Here is a 25,403-nt window from a genome sequence, read left to right as displayed (position 1 = left end):
AGAGAAGATGACGGGTCACTCACAAGGTAGCTACCCCACTCCCCAAATGCACTTGTATTTGACAACTGAGCACACCAGTGTAACAGAGTGTATTGCCTATGCTTTTCTTGGGGATCTGCAGCAAAAGACAGGAGGGAAATCAACATGGTTTTTGCCACTGCCCTCCTTATGAACAACCTCAAGCAACTCATGGATATCAACAAACATGTACTAATTACTATATGACAAACAATGGGTTATAAGAACCCCAAATCTGTGTTATATCTAAAAAGCATTGAACATTCAATGCTGGTGAAAGACAGAGTCAGCTGCATTCAGGTATGTTAAAATTGTCTAGTAGTCACAGGTCTTCTTAGGCAAATAACTACAATGTTGTGCCTGAGAATCATCCATCAGGTTAAGTACACTCGGGCTGTAGAACAAAATACCACAGACTGGGTAGTTTATAAACAACAGAAATTTATTGCTTACAGTTCTGGTGGCTGGAAGTCTGAGATTAGGGTGTCATCATGGTCAGGTGAGGGCTCTCTTCCAAGTTTCAGACTTCTCATTGTATCCTTACATGGCAGAAGAGGCTAGGGAACTCTGTAGGGGTCTCTTTTATAAGGGCACTAATCCCATTCCTGAGGGCTCCACCCTCATGACCTAAGCATGTCCCAAAGTCCACACCTCCTAACAGCATCACCTCTGGGGGTTAGGATTTCAACATATGAATCTTGGGGGGACACATTCAGACTATAGCACTATAAAAGTGCATTCTACTTTTAGGCCAACACATAGGCAAGAAGGGAAGGAAAATGGAAGAGAGAGGAAAAAGTACCGAGGAGTGGACAGGGTAACACTAACTAATTTGGGGCAACGCTGTACAGGGTCCCATAGGTGGGACTATCAACCCCAGACCTAAAAGCTATATTCACATATATTTGACACCTTTAGCCTCAGCTCTCTCAAAATACAGAAATCGGTAAAGAGGAACACACTGCAAAGATAAGCACTTCTTTTGTCTTTAAAACTATTAGCAGCTTGGGACTTCCCTGGTGGCGCAGTGGTTAAGAATCTGCCTGCCAATGCAGGGGACAGGGGTTTGAGCCCTGATCCGGAAAGATCCCACGTGCTGCGGATTAAATAAGCCCGTGCACCACAACTACTGAGCCTGCGCCCTAGAGCCTGTGAGCCACAACTACTGAGCCCCCGTGCCACAACTACTGAAGCCCGCATGCCTAGAGCCCATGCTCCGCAACAAGAGAAGCCACCGCAGTGAGAAGGCTGCGCACGGCAACAAAGAGTAGACCCCGCTCGCCGCAACTAGAGAAAGCCCGTGCGCAGCAACAAAGACCCAACGCAGCCAAAAATAAATAAATAAATAAATTTATATTTTAAAAAAACTATTAGCAGCTTAAGAAAACATTTACAATGAGCATGACAACCTCTGAGAAAAGTTCAGTAGTAACTTTCTGCTTGTAAATTCAACCTAGATATGTAACCATTCAATATAAAACAAGCATCCTATTTTACTGCACTGATTTTTAAAAGCTTCTGTTCTGTAATTACTGGGTTTCTTCTATATTAACATAAAGCATCCTCATTCTCACTTACTTTGAGCCTCAGAATCCCAATTTTCCCAAAAGATTTAATTACAAAATCAAAACTTCATAAAGCAACGGGTCCTCACCTCATCTTCCAAAGAAATTCACAATGAATTCCAAGAAGACTTACACCAAATGAACTTAAACTGAAATAGGAAACCATCTCAGGAACAAAAACCCAAAGACTTTCATGGCAAATCTATTCAAATTCATTATTTCTTCAACACTAATCTGAGTCCTACTATTCACAATATTAATACTCTAAATACTCACACTTTTAACATTCTGCAGTCAGCACCTACTACTGTTCAAATAAACTCTGGTTCACACACTGATGTCTGGTTGACGCGTCAACTTGTTTCCCACTGAGTTGTAGTATTTCTTACAAGCTTTACCAGGCTGCCTCTAAAATGGATTTCTCAGTTCTGAGGATTTTTGACTTTCCTCCACTAAATGAGGTGGGAGGCATTTGCACTCCAATGGTAGTTGCAAAATCCAACCTATCATTCCCAAATTCCAGCACACCACTTCCCATCCTCTCACACACACACACACACACACACACACACACACACACACACACACACGCCTGCTTATTCTGCCTATGGACTCTGGATTGAGTGGCCTGAGGATTTCTCTTACCTGCCCTGCAAGTCTTATTGCCTTTGCTGTGAGGTCTCAGATCCTTACACGAGGAAATATAACCAAGGACATTGATGGGCATGTCTAGATACTACTATTTCTAAGCAGAAACCAAAGACAAGTGTAGCAGCAGGCAACATGACACTTGTAAAGTAAGCCAAGTGAGAGGATACAGTTGGTAATAAAAAGTTTTAGTTTACACTTTGAGGGGGGAAAACTGTAGGAAAGACTGGTTCTTAAGTTTCAATTGGTATTTTCTGCTATATAAACCATAAGGCCGTAGAGGAATCTGAACACCGTGGAATTAAAGCCGTCCAATGTTAGGCAACAGAACTATAAACAAATCTCCTCTCCTAAGACTTTGAAATACGCAGCAAAATTCAGCAATTTGAGTAGGTTCAGCCTTTTACCTAGTTCCACAGTAATAATTACTATGATTTGCTTTGGATAAAAGTTGTAACACCTCAAATCAAGTGTATGTTTTCTTTTTACTTTTTTTTACTGTTTTGATGTAAGGATAAAGATGTGTTTAAGAAACAGTGTATTGAGAAAAACATGGGACCAAGAAAAAAAAGATGACAAAAATGCGTATTTCTTTATAATGATTTTTAGAAACCAGGAAAGGAAATTATAAGTGGCCCTAGTTTTACTTAATAGAAAAAATAACTACAATTTGTTCTAAAAGTTTTTGTTTTAAAATACCATCTTTAATAATTACAAAAATTAAGCTATAAGCAATGATGAAAATTGTATACATAAATGTTGATGATGGCACTATAAACTGATAGCCTTTGTAGAGAGCAATCTGGCCATATGTAACAAGATCTACAAGCAATTCATGCCCTCTTACCCAGATGGCTTACTTTGGAAACTGTATCCCAAGAAAATACTCTGCAAATAAATGTAATTTGTTCAACAATGTTGACTGCAATGCTATTTATAATTGTTAAAGTTGGAAACAATCCAAATACCAAACCATAAGGGAAGAGTTAAGTCAATGATGGTATAAAAGATGAGATTATTGATCCCAACTCTTTGCTCCCCTCCCCCCCTCCTGTAATATATCCCATCCATGTCCCTGTGACTTGCCTGAGAATCCTGCGAGGTGAGTATAGGTACCCAATTCATTGGGTTTTGGCTTGGCTATGTGATATACTTTGGCCAATGGGATGTGAGCAGACACCATATTTGGCACCTCCATGCAGCAGCCTTTTTTTTTTTTTTTTTTTGGCCACGCTGTGCAGCATGTGGGATCTTAGTTCCCTGACAGGGATCAAACCCGTGCCCCGTGCAGTGGAAGCGCGGAGTCTGGACCACCAGGGAAGTCCCCACACAGCAGCTTTAAATGAGATTGCATGCTTCTCACTACATTCCTGCCTCAGCCATGAGAACAGCATGCCCCAGATAGGGGCTGTCCTTTAGCCTGGGTTCCTGAATGAGAAGACATGTGTGTCGAGTGGCACCAAGCCTGGTCAAGCCACCAAGAGCTGCAGCACACTGCAGCACCCATGTCACATAGACAAGGAATAAATGTTTGTTGTCATAAGCCACTGAGATGCTGGAACCTTTTTTGTGACCATATCAAAAGCTAATACAGGGACTTCCCTGGTGGCGCAGTGGTTAAGAATCCGCCTGCTAATGCAGGGAACACGGGTTCGAGCCCTGGTCTGGGAAGATCCCACATGCCGCGGAGCAACTAAGCCCATGTGCCACAACTACTGAGCCTGTGCTCTAGAGCCCACGAGCCACAGCTACTGAAGCCCATGCACCTAGAGCCTGTGCTCTGCAACAAGAGAAAGCCCGTGCACAACAATGAAGACCCAATGCAGCCAAAAATAAATAAATAAATTTATTAAAAAAAAAAAAAAAAAGCTAATACAACAGTCATCAAAATATGGCAAGTTATAGAATAGCTGATATAGGAAGACATATATTTGAAAAAAGCTTGTGAAAAAGTAGAAGATAAAACTAACAGGCATTTGCCAAAGACATCTATATAAAATAAAGCAAGCCAACAAGCACCAGAAATTAACTAACTTAGAATGATGTAACAGTTTATAATTTTTTTTTTTTTGGCTGCGCCACGCGGCTTGCAGGATCTCAGTTCCCTGACCAGGGATTGAACTCATGCCCCCTGCAGTGGAAGCACGGAATCCTAACCACTGGACTGCCGGGGAATTCCCTATAATTATTTTTATAAATGAAGTATGTATTTATAAATCTTTAATTCCCTTTGAAATGCTACCTTTATACCAATATATTTTCAGTAATTCTATACAGATCATATTTATAACAGAAGAAATTCTATCCAACACACTTTTTTCTGCACTAAATGATGTAAAGATTAGTGCACACTTATGCTAAAAATGAATTAGTGCAAAAGGTTATTCAGTTTTTGAAGGTATGAATTCAGGGTTCATCAAATTCTTTTGTCAGACTACAAGGAAGGGAAGTGCAAAAAATAAAAAAAAATAAAAAAAACAGACAAAAGCAAGAGTTACTTGCCGGGAGAATCCAATCCATTCCCTAGTCATCAAACACTGTGCAATGGCAAGGTCTGAAAAGACATCACCTATCTGAAAATAAAGTTGTGCTACCTTTGAATTTATCTTTATGACCTGTTTGAAATTCCATTACATTTGTGTGACTCAAGAATCATAAGTGTTCATTATAACAAGCACTCAATTCACAGAAATTTATCCTAAAATAAATTCAATAACGATTTAAAAAAACTGTTAATGTGAAGATTCTCACAATCATCTTCTACGGAATAGCAAGTAATATAAACGTATGTATTTTCAACAACAAAAAAATAAAGGAATTCACAGTATGTCAATTATATGTAGATATATAAAATATTAATTATTAAGACAATAAGAAATACAAAAAGCATGCGTATACATGAGGGAGTATATAAAACTATAAAAATATGTCTACGTATGAGAAAAGACTAGAAAAACATGAAAAAAATTTTAAATAGATTTATAAAATAAACTTTTACCAATTTTTTTTAATTGAGGAGAGAGAAAAATCTAATGCTTATATTTACAAAATCTGTACTTGCTATGAAATATTCAACACATCAATGTCTCTCAGTTAAAAGCAAGGTGAAGTACGCTTAAAGTTTCTAAAATCAATTTCTGATAAATATCTTTCTAATTAAGGCAAGCTTGGATTAGTAAAGAGAGTGTATTAAGTGTAATTTCATCATTTCTTGATAACTTGAGGTCATCGATTATTGTACTATATTCCTTAAATCAAAGATGATATTTCTGACAGTGCTGGGGAGAAAAGTGTGCGTCCTTCCTAGGCACTGAATGAACAAAAGAACTACTGCTGATTGGTTCTAGGTAATGTTTTCTCTTTTGCCTTTGAAAGGCAGTGATGCAGAGTGGTTACAAGTACACGTTCTGGATTCATGCCCAGATTTGACACTGAGCTCCATCATTTATGTACTCGTATTTGCATGCCAAAGGTGTTACACAGTAAACTAGTATTTACTAATGTACCATCTTGTGCCTCAGCCTTTTTAAGCCCTAGGTTTCTCATCTATAAAATAAGCCAACAAGAGCACTTACTTCACAGAGTTGTTATAAGAATCAAAAAGATAATCCATTTAAAGTGCTTGACCAAGTACTTGCAAATGGTAAGTAGTAAATAAATGCCAGCTAATAGTAGTTTCTCTCTGCTGGTCATCTAAGCCGTCATCAAGCTTGCTTCTTACCATCACCAAAAACGATTTCTAACTTCCATCTCTCTCCACTGTTCCCTCAGTCCTCAGGCATCTCTCGGGGGATAGGGCTCCCAGGAGTAGTTAGATAACCATCTGTAACAGTCCTGTCCTAAAGAAATATAATGTGGACCACAAATGCAAGCCACATCGGTAATTTAAAAATCTCCAGCAGTCACATTTATTTAAAGAGCAAAACAGAACACATGAAATTAATTTTAATAATAGGTTGTATTCAATTCAATATATCTGAAATCTTTTGACATGTAATCAATTTTAAAAATTACGAGATACTCGACATTCTTTTTTTGTACTAATTCTGCAACATCTGGTGTGTACTTGATACAGCACATCTCAACTCAAACTAGTCACATTTCAAATGCCAAATGGTCACATGTGCCTGGTGGCTACCTGATGAGTTGCTTAGTCTTTTAAAGATTAGGACAGCAGAAAAACATCCCCACCTTCGAAAACATCAAAATGCATTTATTAAACTGATGAATGGATGAAAGGAAAGAAGGAAAGAAAGAAGGAAGGGAGGAAGAACAGATGTCCCCAACCTGCAGAGACTTCTGGGCCTAAGGTTGTGGTTAAGAACCTGAACTATGGGGCCAGAAAGAATGAGTTCAAATCCACTTCTTCTACTTCATAGCTGTGAGACATTAGCAAATAACCTCTTTAACTCTCATATTTCTCAAGGATAAACTATAGATAAAAATAACCTCTCTTTCATAAGATTGTTATGAGTTGAAAGGCTATAGAGGAAAACAGTTTTCCATACCGAAAGCTCTGCTTTGTAAAAGGTCAGAAATGAGAGTGGGAAAAATTGATGAAGGAAGTACTGAGCTAATAATTAGCTAGAGATAATAAAGAGGTCATGGAAGAGAAAAACTGGTCATGTGATAGTCATAGAGTCTTTGTTAAATGCCCAGTTGCACAAAACAACTGCCACAGTGGCAGCTATTAATAAAATAATTGCACTGACATTTCTAAAGCCCTCAATGGTTTATACCTCCTTAGCCTGATTGCTTTCTTTTGGCAGTATGATAAGTAAGGGGGTGGGAGGAGGGTGGTGCTGATCACCAGAATTTGGAGAATCAAGATTTTTCTGTAGTGTATATATTAATCACAGCTTCTGGTCTCAATCAGACGGATTACTGAAGATATATGGATCTTTCTTTGAAGGATGTAGTGCCTCAAATCCAATCTGAACATTACTCTTCCCTGTATTATAAATACATAAAATTAGACTAAATGTTTACTGTTCCTAAAACTTTCCCTGAAGGTTGGTTTTGTGAATAAATTCCTGATATTTTATTTTAAACTTGTTCTTGTTCTGTGCTTGTCCCCCCAAAAATTCAATTAATAAAAAGTATAAAGTTAGTCTGGTCTGTTAATGAAGACTTTAAATGTTTACTCGTATTAATAATCCAAGCTGCTCTACTCTCTAATTTAGATGTTGAGTTTCTTAAAGACAACAAACAAGTCTTCTCTATTCCAGGGACCTTCTCAACTGAGCTTTTTCTAGAAAGTATTTCATATAATATTCATGTGCCTTGAGATTACATGTGTTTCATAAAATTGATTTTTTTTGAAAGGTCCTAACTAAAATAAATTCAGCTTCAGCACATTTTTGTTTATTGCAAGACCTCTTGGAGTCTTTAATAACACGCTCATGTACACAGATTTCAAACCGCTATGCTCAGCCATTATTACCATTCTAGCAGTCTACAAATGAGAAAAATTAATAATGAATTGAGAGAATCAAACAACAGGAAGACAGTCTAATTATCCCATGGAAATAGACATCTTTACAGACCTTCACACTGAGTTTCTGGCCAGATGGGCTGTGCGCTGTGCATTTCTCCCTCTCATCATCCCTGATACATATACAGTAATTAACCTATCAGAATCCTCCAGATGAAGGCAATTTATTATAAAGGAAGGGAGGGAGGGAGAAAAAAGGGAGGAGCAAGGACTGGAGTAGGGAGAAAGAGAGGAGGAAGGAAATTTATCTGAATAATGTAGTAAAGTGTAAACACCACTTCATATTCACAGGCCAAGCTTAAATGCCTAAACACGTGCATGAGGATGAAGCGACATGAAACACACACTTGTACCAAACCTAGCCCTTGGAAAATAAGCCTCATTTTGAAAACAACCAAACAGCTGCTCGGCAGAAACACAGCACAAATCATCCTTCCCAGCCTTTATTTTTAGATGCCTCTGAAGAAAAACAATAATTTTCTAAAGAATATAATTAAAACCGGTAGGTGTCACTTCATTATTTTGGAGTTTTAATTCATTTCATATCAGTCACACTTTTTTCCCCCTCATAAATCACATAATTATATAATATTCCATAACAAATTCCTTGCCTTTGAATAAAAGAATTTATATGATCTTTTTAAAATGTACAGATTTTAAAACAGAAGAATCCACCCAAAATGACAGTATAACCCACAGGTTCAGACACAGGGGGTCTAAAAGTCAGCCCCATTTTTCAAATGATAATTTGGAGACTTGTGTATGTCTAAAAAAAAATGTGTACCTTCGTCATGTAAAGCACAGTTTACAAAATGTCTAATGAAAAAGAATATGCTTAATAGATCACAGGATTTCATTGGCAGAAACGAATGCTAATTGCCTGCTGGAGTCTTTAATGAAACCTAATTGCTGGCTTGAGCTGTCACCACTGACCCTGGTAACAGACCAGTACACCCTTCAAAAACCTAATACAGCATAATCCTCCTTCATTACAGTTATTATAGCTCTGCAGTGGGACACATCTGCCACAAAAATAAACTTTGCTGCCTCTCCTCTACAAGGATGTGTTGCTTCTCCATCCCAGAGCAAGTAGCGTTGATGGCATAAGTCACCCTTACAACAAGTGGTACCACCTCAGAGCCCAGATCTACTTCAAAACCGAGACTCACACATCCCTTGGACACTGCTACAGAGACCATCATCATACTCCACGGTCACGGGGGGAAAGGACTAAAAAATAAGAACAAACCAAAACAATTACACCATCACCCATCACCATAAGGTAAATGGGAAAAGCAGAAGAAATAATTTCTAAAACTAATCATGGGTTTGAGTTAGGACATCCATGTGTAAATCAATTCAATCTACAGCCTACAATTCCGATATTGAGCCCACAAGATATTCCGCCTTCAATTTGATTTGAAGTTTTTTTGTTTTTTTTTTTTTAAGGAGGATGCCCTGGTCAGCCAGGGGTGGCTGGGCCTTTACTGCCCCTCCGCAGGGTAAAACCCTGCTCTCCCCCAGCCAGAGCAGAGAGAGGTTTTTGGTTTTTTTTTTAAATAAATTTATATATTTATTTATTTATTTTTGGCTGTGTTGGGTCTTCGTTTCTGTGTGAGGGCCTTCTCCAGTTGCGGTGAGCGGGCGCCACTCCTCATCGCGGTGCGCGGGCCTCTCACTGTCGCAGCCTCTGCTGTTGCGGAGCACAGGCTCCAGACGCGCAGGCTCAGTAGTTGTGGCTCACGGGCTTAGTTGCTCCGCGGCATGTGGGATCTTCCCAGACCAGGGCTCGAACCCGTGTCCCCTGCATTGGCAGGCAGATTCTCAACCACTGCGCCACCAGGGAAGCCCTGATTTGAAGTTTTTTCAGACACGCTCTTTTTAAAAAATGACTTCAATTAAAAACATTAATCTTACATCTATGACTCAACAATTTCAAGCATTTATTGGACTTCTACTCTGCAGCAGGTGCCAAGAACCCAAAGATAAATAAATCACAAAACATGTCCCCGAAGAGCTCACAGCTTTGGGGAGATAGATGCACAAACAGCTATAATCCAATGTGATGCTTATCAGTAAAGAATGGGGAGAGGACCAAGGGAAGACAGATCAGGGGACAACGAACTCTCCCAAGTGATAAAAAGGGAATGTCAGACAAAACATCTACGAAGATGTAAAACTCGTACTAGACATCGAGGAACAGAGGAAATTATGATGTGACCAGATGGGAAAAGGAATTCAAGGGAAGAGGTAACAGCATGAGTCAAATCCACAATGTTTCAACCGTGAGAAATGTTGCCAGCCCAGGCTAGAAGTTAGGTTAGATGGGAAAAAGAGCTATGCATGCAGAGTCCTGAATGCTCCACGAAGACGTCTGCATTTGACTGTGGGCAGTTTCATGTAGTATTAAAATTAAATAGTTTAAACATACAGGAGAATATAGTAAACATACATGTTCCCGCCACCCAGCTTAGGAAATAAAACAATACCACATCTCTCCTCACCTCTGCCACCACCCCATCCCCTGTATTTGGTGTTTATTATCTTTCTGGCATTTCTTTACCAAGTTGACCCTTGAACAACATGGTGTGAACTACACGGGTCCACTTATACTTGGATTTTTTTTTATAGTAAGTAACTACAGAACTACTCGACCCGTGGTCTGTTGAATCCGTGGATGTGGAACCACGGATACTGGTAGGGGAGGGAGCACAGCTATAAGTTACAAAAGAATTTTCAACTGTGTGGAGGGTTGGCGCCCCTAACCCACATGTTGTTCAAGGGTCAACTGTACTTTTACGACAGACATATGTGTCTCTAAACAATATAAAGTGGCAAGAAAGATTTCAAGCAAGAGACTGAAAATATCAGACGTGTTTAAAACAAGACTCTGCAGTGTAGGGGGTGGACGGGTCTCTGCAGTGGCAGCGGCAGGACAGGTGACAGAGGGATGTCGAGATGACTGTCTTTGCCGAAGGACTGTCACGACGGAGAGAGGAAGCGGCAACCTCAGCCTCGGAGTGCATTCCTGGGGCAAGCAGGAGGCAGACCCGAAGGAACAGTTACGGGTGACCAGCCGCAGAAGAGAAGCAACAGGCTGGGACAGTCTGTGCTGGGGATGAGGAGGGACGTGGAGAGGAGTGAGGCGGGTGGCAGCTACTGGGCAGCTGGCGGGCTAATGAGAGGGATGAGGCAGGTTAACCAGGACACAAGGCACAAAGAGGTAAATGCCAAGACAAAGCGGCAGAGGGGCCTGGCCAGGGGGTGAGATCAGGAAGGCTGCCCAAAGCAGCAGTACTTAAGGCGGACCCTGAGGATGCTTTTGACAGGCTAGGACGGCTGAGCATCGCGATCGCTGCGCAAGGAAAGAGCCTCACCGTAGGTGACAAGTTATTGGGCCTGTTCAGGAAACAGCTGCAGCTTGGCAGAACCCTGGGGAATAGTGGGACATAAATCTGCAGAAATCAGAGGACCATTTGGGGGTTACTTGTGGAGAACCTTAAAGATCAATCTGAAGTGTATGTAGTGTAGACATGTAATTCATAACAAACTCACTTTCATGACCATGAAATCTGCCTTAGTCCCTTTTACTTGAGAACTGAAATAATGACCAGCGCCAATCTCGTGATTTCGGTGATAACGTCAGTGACATCATTGCTGCTTGGTACATGGCTCTGTACGCAGAACAGGCCGTCTTGGTTAAGGATAGGTTGGTATCCACTGTGACACGGTGTCATGAAGGGTCTCTTTCCTTTTCTTTTTAAAAACTAGTAACCCAGAGGTTGAATAATGAGTGATTTGCCTTTTCCTCTTTAACATAAGGTACAAAAGAAAATAATGCATAGAAAGGAAATTAAGCATATTCTAGTCAATAGTACATCTAAACTCGTGAAAACAATTTTGTTTTATGCCTTAACCCCCAAGTGTTCCAACTTATTAATCTTTCTGTGATATTTACACCCCCTTGATCTGCAAGGTTTCCTAGGTTTGAAAAATGAGGAAGAAGATTACCATGTTTTTGAAAGTATACAAGCAAAAGAAAACAACAATAAGAACCAGAGTATCAGTGACTTGATAAAATAGCTCAGGGATGTGATTCATCTCCTCAGATGAACAAATAAGATGTGTATCATAAATAGCACTGATATCTGTTTAACTTAAAATCACTTACAGTCATTAACATGATAAAATCTTCCCAGAGCACCACACCTCCTTTTAAAGAATAAATAATAAATTCCACACCAAACTCGGCTCTAAACCTTCAGGTCAGTACTTCAGAAATGCATTCATTCATTGATTCTTTAAACACTTAAAAAAAAAAAGTCAACTCCCTTTCATTCTCTGCAAAACAGCAATAATAATAGTACCTACTTCACAGGGCTGTTGAAAGACCTAATAAAATCATCGAAAGTGCTGAGAACACTGGGATAGAGTCAGCACCAGTAAAGGTAAGCCATGGCTATTTCTAGCCAACCTCCATACAGGGTAGAGATTCTGAGCCAAATAAAACGTAAATCCTGCCAGGAGAAGCTTATAACTCAGTAGGGGAAACAGGGAGGTAAACATATATAAAACATGGTGAGACAGAACTTACCAATAGAGCTAAGTGCAAGGCGCTCTGGAGCTATAAAGAAAGGAATGCCTAACTGGTCATGGGAAGGCGTGTTAGGGAAGGAGAAGCTTTAGCTGAAGGCACAGGGACTAAGCAGGTGGCAAAGGGGAAGAGGTCGCTCAGGGTCAGAATGTAAGGAACAAAGGAGAGGGGATTACACATCACCAAATCTTAGGGCCCTAGAACAGAGAGAGAGAGAGAGAGAGAGAGAGAGAGAGAGAGGAAGAACAGCAGATGGGAATGGGAAGGTACTCAGAATAAAGAAGCTTTATCATACAGGTAATAAGAAGCAAAATAAGAATTTAAATACCATAAAAGATTTGTGTTTTAAAAAACTCTTTGAAAGAGTAGATGAAGAATATATGAAAGACAGCCTTTGAAGCTTTTGAACAATCCGAAGAGGCAGTGGGGATGGAGTGAAAGGAACAAATTAAGGATATTTTAGAGACACAGACTCAAAGGATCTAGGGACTGACTGGGTTTGTTACTGGGGTTTGAGGGTCGGGGTTGGGGGGTGCTAACAAAGAGTGACATGTTGAAGAGAACTCCAATTGCCTGTCATCAGCAGCTAACTCAGTTGATGTCACTAAGACAGGACATACAGAAGCAGCAGATTTTTGTGGCAAGAAACTAATGAGTTCAATCTGAGACAGGTAGAATTGGGCATGTATATCGGATAACCAGATGGAGAGAAGTACCAGGTAAACCAAACTGTTTGGAACCAAGCGGAGGGGTCTGGATGGGAGAAGATAGCCAAGCAAATCCATTAAAATGTAAGCATCTAATTCATGCTCGCCATGGGTCTGGCTAGGGATAAGTGGCCACTAAGTGACTCCCAGCCTCTCCAGAGCTCTAAAGCAACCAGAAACAGAATCATTCAAACCAATACAGTGAAAAACTTAAGTGACTACAACCCCAAGGCTGACTGGGATGGATGGACCAAAATGAGATTCCTTGGCTCAGCGATTCTCAAAATGCAGATGATCAAAGGACCAGGAGTATTAACACCACCTGGGAGTTCCTTAGGAATGCAAATTCTCAGCACCCCCCCCCCCAAGGCCTTACAGAATCAGAAGCTGGGGTGGTGTGGGGAATAGCAGCGATCTGTGGTTAAGGAGCCCTCCAGGTGATTCTGAGACTCAATAGACTTTGAGATCTACAGCCTTAGCTAATGCCCCAATTACTTGAGGGGAATGCAGTGTGAAAGAAAGAACTCACAGGAGACAGATTTCCAAAGATGTGAGGAAACTATATGTTAGAAAAGGACACACTCTGCACGAAGACAAGCATCAGGAACTTTTGCTAATTTTCAACAGCGAAGCAAAGGAGAGCAAGTCAGTGGTCCTCACCGTAAAGCTTTCTAATTCAGGAATATCATTCAGTACTAAAATCTCAAACATTACAATCATGAAAAGGATGCTCTGCTTCTCAGAGAATGCCACACCACCAGCGAACCCTTTCTCATTTTCTCACCAGACACCTCCCTGTTGACCAACATCAAGCATTTATGGGATGGTCGCCTAGGGTTACAGGATCTCTGGATATGCAACAGGCCTCTGGGTCAAGCTAACTGACCAGATTCAGGATGAAACCCTTGAGCTGGGCCTAATGGAGTCCCCTAAGGAACTAAGCTAAATCACCCACATATCAAATCTTACACACAAGATTGATCTAAGCATGGCCACAGTATGTTTCTTCCAGTAGCAAGGACCATAAAGCAAGTCCAACAAAAGCCTGACTGGAGAGTAAAACAAAACCAAGCTGAGGCATATGGAACCAACAGGAAAAAGGGAAAGGAAATTAAAACAATGTTAATACGCCATTTATAATCCAACTTAGACACATAACCACCCTTATCCCACAGAAAGGTACTTAGTCACTATTACCTTTTACCCTCAGCTACTCTAAATCCTCATCCACAAGCATTGCATCATATCCTTTCATTCAAAATTATAAATAATTCAGAGATTATTTATTTTCATAATCGGTGTGCATGCAATACATGGCAAAGGCAATGGCTGGTCCTAGCAATGTGATTTCCTCTCCCCTTCCACTGCAAAAATCCCAGGCTGATCTGCATTTTCTTAAACTTTCTCCCTCGACCACTCAAAGGGGTCCTCTCTGACCTGGGACCAGTCTGCAATCCCGTATGCAGGATCTAGCCAATTCTTGACTATAATAATCCATTCTGCTTCTAGAACAGCTACTACACACCTGCGTTACTGATGTTTTAGGAGTTGTCCCTTTCTTCTAACATTCTCTCCTGCTGGGAGGTTGATACGAAGATCAATGAGTTAATGTTTGCCAAATACTTTAGGCTTCTCGGATGAAAGGCAACGTTAAAGATCAAGCGACCTGACGCTGGCAGGACACGAGAGGCATTGCAGTTGCCTCCTTATACTTGGGCTTCAAAGAAGGAAAGCAAGGCTGCAAAGACACTCATTTGTGTCGATCAGCTAGCTTTTGCACTCTTGCTAAAGGCAGGCGGATTTATTCTAACATTTAATTAACCGGATTTCAACATTAGAAACACAGGGATCCTTGTATTAGCACTGGACCCTTGTTACAGTAAGTAGTATACAGGGAAAAGAATCCTCTTCTCTGCCCTTGTCTACGTGGCTTTCCCTCCCAACTATCCTACTGCCTGGTCCTGCAACGCTCAACCTCCTCATATATGACAGGCCAGCAGCTGCCAGCCAACACGTGTGCTTTGAGCCAATAGACCAAAAAAAAAAAAAAAAAAAAAGGGTCAAAGACAAAGCTTTATGTGTATGTTGGCACACATGTGAATTCAGGCTGCTGGGGAAAAAATGACACACACAAAGAGCACATTCATGCCACATATAACTCCTGGAACATATAAATAGCCATCCTTGACCCAACACCTACTCTGTGAGGGAGGCACCGTTAGCAGAGGGACATACAGCATTACACAGAATTCCCCACAAATATCCTGGCAAGTTAAATACTACTGGCCCCATCTAAGAGATGAAGAAATGGAGACTTGGAAGGGCTGCGAAGTTCGGCCAACATCACACAGCTAAACGATGGCAGAGCTGGAATACAAACCTAGCTATATCTTGAACTCCCAACCCTGGATCCCTGGTACCAGCATACCGATAGCCCGGAAAAGCTGCAAAGTTTGCTACACACACCCCCTTGGACCATTTAATAAGCCCTCCCCGGGGCTCAGACAGGGGAAGAGAGAATAAAATCAATAAGAGGAGACCACAGAGTCTTATTTTAGACATTAATTTTAACCTCTTCTCTACCAAAAGTTGTTTGTTTTCCCTCGTTCTTTTTCAGTCAGCACAAGCAGTAATAACTGAATTGACTAAAGAGTTCATCTCATCTCTTTCCCCTGCCTTATCTCTAACAAAGTGCACAGTACTGTTCCGAGGCTTAGAATCAGTTCCAAAAAATGCACAGCATTTGGTGACTAAGTAAAGAAGTTCAAATGCAGGGTCACAGGTGACAAAGGATAAGAATATGGAATCCAGGTGGGGGACAATGTGCAATCAAAGGGTTTATGTTTGCTTCCCCGGAGCCAAAAATGGAAATCTTTAATAAGGAGGGAAGGCACTGGGAAACAAAAAAATTTTCATAGTTCTCGACTTCTGGCTCTTCCATTCAGGACAAGTAAGAATTCTCCCCGAAACTCTGATTTTCCTCTGAATTCTTTAGGTTCCTCCACGTGAAAATAGTCAAACTGCTCTTTCCATTACAGCTGTCCGTTCCACATGGTCCGCACAAACCTAAATAACTAAAGCATTAAAATTAACTACGTGTTTAAGCCGACGATGGAGGCTGGGCAGCGACCTGGGATTAGCAAGAAAAAGCTTCGCTTGAGCCATTTCTCTCAAGCAAGTCCTACACCTTCAGGAAAACCCTCGTCAAGGGGCTGTTCTTGAGATAAGGTATGGTGTTTGTGGGGAGCTTAGGTAAACACCCGACACTGTAGGAAGTCAATGTGCTCTTCTCACCCAGATGTACTGGCCTGAGGTCACCAAAAGCTGGACTTCTGCCACCTCAGCCAGGACACAGTCACTATGAATAATACTACAACGCCACTTCAGCCCCGAGAAGAGGCACCCTTGAGAGGCAAACCATGTACAGGAGGCTCCCGTACTATAAAACATTTTCTAGGCAGGATCTGCTGAATCCTGGATGATTAGGCTACAACAGTCTCCTAGAAGACATTCAGTCTTTCATAAAGTTTCAGAGGAAGGGAAAGTCATCCTTCCAACTGTGCTGGGGCAGTACTGACTTGGAAAAGTGGAGAATACTACAACAAACACAGTGACACATACGTGAACCCACTCTGCACACACCCATTCGGATTAGGCAAAAGAGCACCGTACTATTCAGCTCCCACTCATTAACCTATCATTCTAAGGCACAAGCTTTTAAGGCCATCACCAAAAGATAAGGCAACTTTAATACAGGGCTCTGTAAGCTACAGTATTATCACCTGTTGCTGTCAGGTGGCTCTTTAACAGGGAATCAATACCATTCTAATGAAACCAGGCCTGGGCCAATTAGTGCCAATGAAAATTTAGATGGTCCCACAACCACTGCTTGTTGTAGAAACAGCATCAGGCATGAAGGCGTGTCCAAAAAGAGAGATGTGTGCTCCTCTGGAAGCTACTTGGTTCCCGTACATGCTTCCACTTTAATTTCTAATTTAATTTAAATTTCTAATTTAATTTTTTTAACTTGATATTAAAAAAAAAAATGCTACCCCGGCTACACTGAACCAACCTGGACATAAATCCCCCTCCAGCCCCCAGCTAGCTACTAGGTATGACCTTTCTGTACTCGTCTTTTGGATGACTCTAAATTTGCACAAGCTCTTTCCTCTACGCGAAATGCACTTTCCTAATCGGCCCTCCAGGTGAGCAACGGCTCAATCCTCTCAGCTCAGCGCACACCTCGCCCCCTCACCTCCGGACCAAGGCTTCCCAGGCCCTCTCGTTACACTCTACTTCCAGATCAGCCTGCGGGTTTCCTCCGGGAGGCTGCAGTTAGATCTTGTTTTAGCATCTTTGTCTCCCCTGTTCCTAGCCAGAGGGGAAACTGCAATACTAGATTCCTTGAATGAATGGGTGAACTAACCCATTTGAAGAAATTCACACACTGGTGGAAATCCTGTAACCCATCAGCAGCCAGCAGTCTAGAGATTCCTCACCTTCACAAAGAGCCTGCAACAGCAGTCCCTGGACAGACTGAAGACGAAACCCCACAATCTCCTTAAGTTGTAGCTGAGGGTGACGGCAACTAGAGGAAGAAGAGAGGAAAGGGGGACAGGGGCGGCGTTACCTCACTGCTCCCTCCAAAAGGTGGAAAATCCCTTACAAGCATTCAAACCCCAGATGTAGCGGTCATGCCAGGAGAGAGGGGAGACGGTGTATTAACAACACCCTCAGAACTTGTTAATACTCAGAACTTCGAGAGTTTGAGGTGGAGACCTGTTCTGAAATTATGCGGCCACAGGTTTTCCCGATGAGCTGGCCCGACCACCCAAGTAGGGGCCAAGAAGCCCTGGGGTTTGGTGGCTAGGCTGGGGCCTAGTGGGAGGGCATGCAAACTCCTCTCCCTCTGAAGATCCTGTCTCCTTAGGGGGCAGAGGAGGGTCGCGGAGAGAGTCCTTCTCCAGCCCGAGAGGCAGCAACGTCTTTGGCTTTCATCCTCCGGCCCGCACCGTCTGGGTATCTCCAGCTGCCCTCACTAGGCCCTCTCTGGTTCCCAAAAAGGAGAAGGGAATGGGGAAGAGGGGGCGAGAGTATGGATTTCACCACCAACTCTCCAGACAGCGCTCACCTTCCACCTTAACTCCCCAGACAAGCTGTGCGCCGCAGCGGGCGGCTCCCACCGCCACTTAAAACTCCTGCGGCCCGGCCACCTCGCGCCCCCGCTGCCCTGCCAGGCGTCCCGGGCCGCCGATCCCAAGTCGGCGTCGCCAGCGTTTGCCCAAGTCATCGGCAAGGCGCCCGAAGCGCCCAGGAGGCCCCCAACCCCGGGCCCGACTCCCCGCCCCAAACGCCGCTTACCTGCTTACATGGCCCTGTCGGTGCCCCGGAGTCCGGCGCGGAAAGGCTGTCCTCCGCGGCGGCGGCAGCGGCAGCGGCGAAGCCCCAATTCCCCCAAGGAATTGATTCCAGTGGCTGGCGGTGGAGGGGCGGAGGGAAGGAGCCGGAGGAGGCGAAAGAGGAGGGAGGTTTCCGCCGCGATCCCGGCGCGAGAGTTGGCGCGGGGGAGCTCGGAGAAGGGGAAAAGGAGAACCACCCCGGCTCGGGTCTGTCCCGCCAGAGGGAGGCTGGGACCGGGAGGATGGGCGAGGTGGGAGGGGAAGGACCGCCAGGGGCCACTGAGTGGCGACCGCTCCCCGAGGACCAGCGGCGGAGCGAGGAGGAGCGCAGCAACCTGCCCCCGGACTGCGCCCGCCGCGCCCGCCCGGGGGAGAAAAAGTTGGGACGAACTTTCAGGGGCCGGGAGAGCCAGAGCGGCAGGAAATGCGAGCGGCCGAGAGAGGAGGGAGGAAGGGGCCGTGCGAGTGGGAGGGGACGGAGCAGGCGCCAGCGGCCGCGGCTCCCCCACCCCCGGGCCGGGCTCGGCGGCGCGGGGGGGAACGCTGGGCGCGCGCCGGGGGCGGGGAGGAATGCGGCTGGGCGGGCGCGCGCGGGGGCGCGGGGGGTGGCGCGGAAAGGGGAGCCCCAGCTCCCGAGCCCCAGGCGCGCGTCCTTGGGGACGTCACAGCGCTGGAATCCGAGGAATGCCGGGCTGCAGGAGCTCCTTCTGCAGGCCCGGGGGAAGTCGCGCACTTTTAATGTGGTGGCTTTGGAGAAGGTTTTCAAAGGTGAGGGCCGAGCGGGGAGGACGGGGTGAAACTCCCCGGAGTAAGAGACGTGGGAGTGGGGAAGGCAAAGCGACCACAGCGACCCCGCCTAGCGCCGCTCCCGGCGGGGGCGGAAGCGGGGAGCCGGAAAAATCCCACCTACATCTCCGCAACCTGCAGAGGCGGGGCAGCGGCGGGAACTTGCCCACCCCGACCAGGAGCAAGGACAGTCCATCTTATTTGGGGGAACCCTCCAAGCAGGATGTCCCCGTGCGGCCACCGCACAGGGAAAACAGACCAGGAGAAAAGGAAGGTGGCTTCCCCAAGTAGGCAATCTTAAAGTTCTCTGTCCAGGACACCTGGAACCTCTGGGTACCGGACCTGGCGCCTTAACAGCCCCCAACCCCACCGCCGCCTCCCTGAATCGCAAAAGCAGCTAGTGCACGCAGGGAGTTAGACTATGTCGTTTTCCCGGTTCTTTCCGTGCCACAGAATCGCCCCACCCAGCCTGGGTAGGCACTGGGAGGGAACTTCCTTAGCATTTTCGGAGGTGGAGTTAAAGAGACGCAGCTGGTAAGAGGGAACAGGCACCGAGCCAGGCCGGGGAACCCGGGTTTTCGGACCTGCCCTGCAGTGAGTGTCCCAGTTCCTGAAAGCCTTGACCTCTGTAGCTGTAAGATTAAAGGATTTGCCTATTTATCTGTGGTCCTTTGCATTGCCAAAATGATGTCTTAGGAGTCTGTTGTCACACTCAAGCCCAGTCCTTTCAACCTTTCTTAGGTTGAATAAGGTCCTTGAAGTCATTGCCACTGAGGATGTTGTCTCAAATTCCTTCAGTGTCCCACAACTGAGAAAAATTCCTGGACTCTTGGGGAAGAGCCTCTGGCACCCATCATGTACAAATTTGTGGTCACAAAACTCTGACTTCTCCGAGCATTTGCTAATCTTCAAAATTATAAAGGAGCGGAGAACTTAAAGGGATGGAAGGAAAAGGCTGAAGGGAATTAAGATCAGTTTCTCCAGCTTTCAAGAAATAGCTGGATAGCTTCAATATGGGCTTGCTGGATTTCCAAAGAAAATTAGAGTGCCTTACTGTTCACCAGGAAGCGTGGAAAGCACTTTATGTGCTCTTGTATATTATCCCCATTTCCGAGATGAGGAAAGTGAAGTGTGAAGAAATTACCTGTCTCACCAAGGGTCACAGAGCAAGTAAACTATGATAATGGACCCTAGTCTGTCTGGCCCCAAAATGCAAACTTATAAACCCTTCAAAATTTAACCAAAACAGGGTCAAGATTAAAGATAAGGAAAGACCTACAGGCTCTCAAGGTAGGAGAGATGAGAGGCCTCTTGAGGTCTTCCAGGAAAGGAAGTGGCATTTGTATATTTTTGCTTTAAAGTCACTGTGACACCAAACTCTTGAGCACAGCAAGCTGAGACCGTCGTGGTGTAGACGAAAAAGAACTTGTATGCAGACGCAGTTTTGGTTCTGCCTCTGACTAGCCATGTGACCCTGAGCAAGCCACTTCAACTCTAGGCCTGAGTTTAATTTTTAAGGGGAGTGTGACGTGGAGGTCAGAGCCTGGTTGAAGGAGTTCACCTCTGAGGTCTTTCCCACCCAGTCTGAACTGGGATGAATGCATACTCCTCCAGGCAGATGGCATGCCTATGGAAGAAGCTAAGTGATAAAGCCAGGATGTCTTGGGGAAAGCACTGCCTTCGCACTGCCTTCAGAATCAAAATGAATGTTGAGAATGTTGCTGAGTGTTCAATGGCAACAAAAAACAAAAAAATAGAAAACCATCAGATAAGATTAAGTACTACTCCTGTGGATCCATTGTTATTTTAAATAATTTTACTTCTAAAATAAAAAAAAATAACCCATTATTAATTTAAAAGCCCATAAAGTGCATCTGACCAGCCACATTTCTCTTTCTTTGGAATAGATCACAGAAAGGCAATACAAGTAAGACTGTTTTTTAAATAGGAAGTCCCACCTCAAATTTTAAAAGGCTTTCATTCTCTAGGTAAATATATAAAAGCTAGTCACAAGCTTCCTTCATAAAAGAAAAAAGCAACCCATTTCCTGTCTGCATTACACTTGAGTCTTCTCAATATGCATCAGAGTAAACAGGAGATTGATTGATGGGCTAGGCCCCAAACACATCACTACACATTTATTTAAAGCTCTGTAATTTTAGGAACTTGTCAGTATTAAATATCCCCCCAAATCTTTCAACTGTTTCTAAGCCCAATTTAAACTACAAATACAGGCCAAATCTCATGGGCTGCCATGATTCCTCCCACCTCCAATGTGTTGCTCACATTACTTTATTAATTTTATACCTTCAAAACCATTGAAAAGCAAAACAAAATAAGTTCCGCAATCAAAGAAAACTGGAAAGTCAGCAGGCTCTCTTACGAAAACTCTGACAATCTCTAGGGGCCTTCTACAAAATGTAAAGGCATACATAAGTAGAGAGAGAGAGAGAGAGATTGTTTGTTTTTTGGTCTCGCCGTGTGGCATGCGGGATCTCAACAAGGGATCCAACCCGTGCACCCTGCATTGGGAGCATGGGGTCTTAACCACTGGACCACTGGGGAAGTCTGAGATTGTTTGTTTTTATCCTAAGTCTAATTTCAGTTCCTAAGAGGGTATTTGGCAGTGTACAGTAATGGAAGGAAAGAGAAATCGAAAGCTTTTTCAAAATACACATCCTCTCTGTAACCCCTGCTCCCCATGTCTTATTTATCTTATCCCCTTGGTCTAGGGTAAGAGACTTCAGTTGGTATATATATGTTTCTATATATAATATGTTTAGGCAGTATTTTATTGAGATATAATTCACACTCAATAAAAATGTACATACAACTTTACTTTTTCATATGGATACATCCATGTGACCACCACCCAAATCAGGATATAGAAAATGTCCATCACCAGGACTTCCTTGGTGGTCCAGTGGTTGAGAATCCGCCTTCCAATGCAGGGGACAAGGGTTGGATCCCTGGTCAGGGAACTAGGATCCCACATGCCACAGGACAGCTGGGCCCGTGGGCCACAACTACTGAGCCCACGTGCCACAGCTAGAGAGCCTGAGCACCACAACTGCTGAGCCCGCACTCTGGAGCCGGCATGCCATGGCTGGAGAGAAGCCTGCTCGCCGCAACGAGGGATCCTGAATGCCACAACAAAGATCCTGCATGCTGCAGCTAAGACCCAACACAGGCAAATAATTAATTAATTAATTAATTTAAAAAAAGAAAATCTCTATCACCACAAAAATTTCCCTTATGTGACTGTTCAGTCAGTAACACCTCTCTAGGCTAACTTCTACTACCATAGCATAGTTTTGCTGGTTCTCAAACTTCATATAAATAGAATTATATAATGTGTGTGTATGTATATGTGTGTCCACGTCACAATTTGCTTATCCATTCTTCTGTTGATATATTGGGCAAGTATATTTTGAAAACATTTCCCAAGTAATTCTGTTATGCCTGACCCCTCCAATTCAGAACCATTGACTTACAACCAAAGTAATCATAAAATAAGCCTAGATTCTTAACACCTACAAAAAATATTAAGTAGCAGAGAAAGAAAAACAAGAACATTTTAGAACAACCAAGTTTAAGAGTGTTTTAATGGTAGTACACATTCAGAGCTTCTTGTCAATAAAATTTACTGGAAATTGACTGGAATATGGACTTTGTGTTATCTAATGACTTTTTTTTTTTTTTTTTATTCATTTATTTATGGCTGTGTTGGGTCTTCGTTTCTGTGCGAGGGCTTTCTCTAGTTGCAGCAAGAGGAGGCCACTCTTCATCGCGGTGCGCGGGCCTCTCACTATCGCGGCCTCTCCCGTTGCGGAGCACAGGCTCCAGACGCGCAGGCTCAGGCTCAGTAATCGTGGCTCACGGGCCCAGCCGCTCCGCGGCATGTGGGATCTTCCCAGACCAGGGCTCGAACCCATGTTCCCTGCATTGGCAGGCAGATTCTCAACCGCTGCGCCACCAAGAAAGCCCTGTCTAGTGACTTTTTTAAGAGCTACGTGATTATGCAGAGCTGTTGCTTACATCCACACACACAGCGCACAATACTATGTAAGTTCAAATAGTCTTTAGTGTGAATGGCATCCCCTGGAGTTGTGCACCATGGTGGCTGTGATATTAGGAGTTCTCGTTTTAGAGATAACTTCATGGAGTCTGCTTTGGAAGAATCATTTCTGACACAGAAGACTGAGTCCTTCCCTCCTGGTTGCATCTTTGAGGACTTTCAGTTTGGGGAAGAAAAGTGACTTTTTTTTTTTTTTTTTTTGGCCTCACCACGCAGCTTGTGGGATCTTAGTTCCCAGACCAGGGATTGAACCCATGCCCTCGGCAGCGAAAGTGCAGTGTTCTAACCATTGAACCACCAGGGAATTCCCAAAAAACTGACTTTCTAAAGCTCAGATTTCCCCACGTTGACTAAAGGCAGGAAGTCACACTCTTCTCAAATATTGGTAACATAACAGGAGACTTTTGTGGAGGCATGGATAAGATGAAAGTGCAAAATATCTGTTTGGGTTTGTTCTCCAGCCTCTTTTGGAGGCCCGCCATACTTGCACCCTTTTATGTCCCATACTGTCTCCATTTCCTCATCTTTCCTCATGTCCCAACCCTGCCATTCCTGATATACTGTCATCTCTGGCCACCAAGCCTTCTGGTCACCACATTACCTCTCCACTTCATTTCTCTTTCCTTTATCCATCTCTCAGGAAAAGGCTCCCTGCCTTCCAAAGGGACTATCCTCTGACCTGAGTCAAAGAAATGAGGGACCCCAGATCCATGGCTGCCAACCTAGGCCACAAATGAATTATTGCCTTGTTACTTCCCTCTGGAAAGAATTCCAAAGATGTTTAGGTTTTGTTTTTTTGAGCTGGGAGGAGAAAGATAAATCTGTCCTCTGGGACACTGTGCCAGCTCCCCTGGCAACTGCGGTTGACCACGTGGGCGATGGTATCAGTTAGAGTCATGTACGCCAAGCAGACTCACGCTAGGCAGGTCACTAGTTTTTCCAAGGAAAATGTACAAGAGGCAGCCAATTGTTTATTAAAAATTCCATACGACAGCAATATATGTTAATCAAGTATACTCTAGAAAGGATAATTCACACACATTATCACTACTTCCAGCAAGATTTAAAAGAAATAAAACCTAGGCACTATTAAGTATCTTGCCCATTTCAATGTATTCGTTATTCTCTACTAATTTCACCTTGCATCACAAACACACTTTGAATCACATCTTAAAGGTACAAGCTTCCTGGTCATACTCACCGGTCTCTGCTTGCTGGCTTTCCCTGCTACCCTCGGCCCCAACCTTGTCTTCCAGCTTTCCCAGGCTTGATGGGAACACACAGCTTACTTCCCATGCTGTCATGTGCACACACACGTCCGGGTCATCACCATATCCTCTGTGGGGCATGCTGCCAATGGAGTGTACCCACCCCTTACTGCTGAAAACCATCCACCATCCATCCAGTGAAGAAGGCTTTCACTACCTCCAGAATCTCTTCTGGAGGGCTTCTTCATTTCGATTTAAATCACTTTAAACTTTGTAATGGAATAGAGTCATTAAAAAAAGGAAGGAAGGGAGGAAGGAAGGAAAGCAAGGAAGGAAGGAAGGAAGGGAGGGAGGGAGGAGGGAGGAAAGAAAGAAAGAAAAGAAAGAGAGAAGAAAGAAAGAGAAAGAAAGAAAGAAGATAGAGAAAGAAAGAGGAAGGAAGGAAGGAAGGAGGGAAGGCTCTTCATAGTCATTTACATGTGATTGATAAATTCAAAAGCATACTCTAATGTTGGCTGCAACGGATCCGGTACTTAGGGCCAATTGTCTTAGTACAAGTTCCTTATTGTTCAAGCAAAAAAGGAAGATATTGGCCGGATACTGGAACATGTCATAGAATAACAAGAAAGAAAGAAGGGCGGGACCAGAGAACCTTGAGGGTACTCTACTTTCCTCCCTTTGGCTGGGGGGATACTATCTTACACTTTTGCCTGTACCCAGGCTTGATAGCTATGTGACCCTGGACAAAGTACTAAAGCTCTCACACCTGAATTTCCTCACCTGTAAAAAGGGGAATGATGAACATATCTATCTCATGGGGTTGTAGTAATAAGTAGTAGTAAGATTGTGGTAAGTGAGTCAATAGGTAGGAAACCCTTAGAAGAGTACCTGGTACACATTGAGCTC

The 25,403-nt window shown here is 43.6% G+C and overlaps 1 protein-coding gene across 2 annotated transcripts in view; it reads right to left on the bottom strand.

Annotated features, from left to right (window-relative positions):
• The window catches only part of PTPN14 (protein tyrosine phosphatase non-receptor type 14), a 173,763-nt gene extending 155,290 nt beyond the window's left edge, over nt 1-18,473 (bottom strand). The window contains exon 1 of one of the 2 annotated variants that reach the window (XM_059938094.1): nt 18,388-18,473. The gene's annotated coding sequence lies outside the window, so the exon portion shown is untranslated. Of the gene's footprint in view, nt 1-17,525; nt 17,614-18,387 lie in introns of those variants that run through there. The other variant, XM_059938101.1, reaches the window with a different exon arrangement.
• Nucleotides 18,474-25,403: the final 6,930 nt, after the last annotated feature.

This window comes from Balaenoptera ricei, chromosome 1 (genome assembly GCF_028023285.1).
Source record: "Balaenoptera ricei isolate mBalRic1 chromosome 1, mBalRic1.hap2, whole genome shotgun sequence".
NCBI classification, from domain to species: Eukaryota; Metazoa; Chordata; class Mammalia; order Artiodactyla; family Balaenopteridae; genus Balaenoptera; species Balaenoptera ricei.
This window is presented reverse-complemented; position numbering and strand designations above follow the sequence as displayed.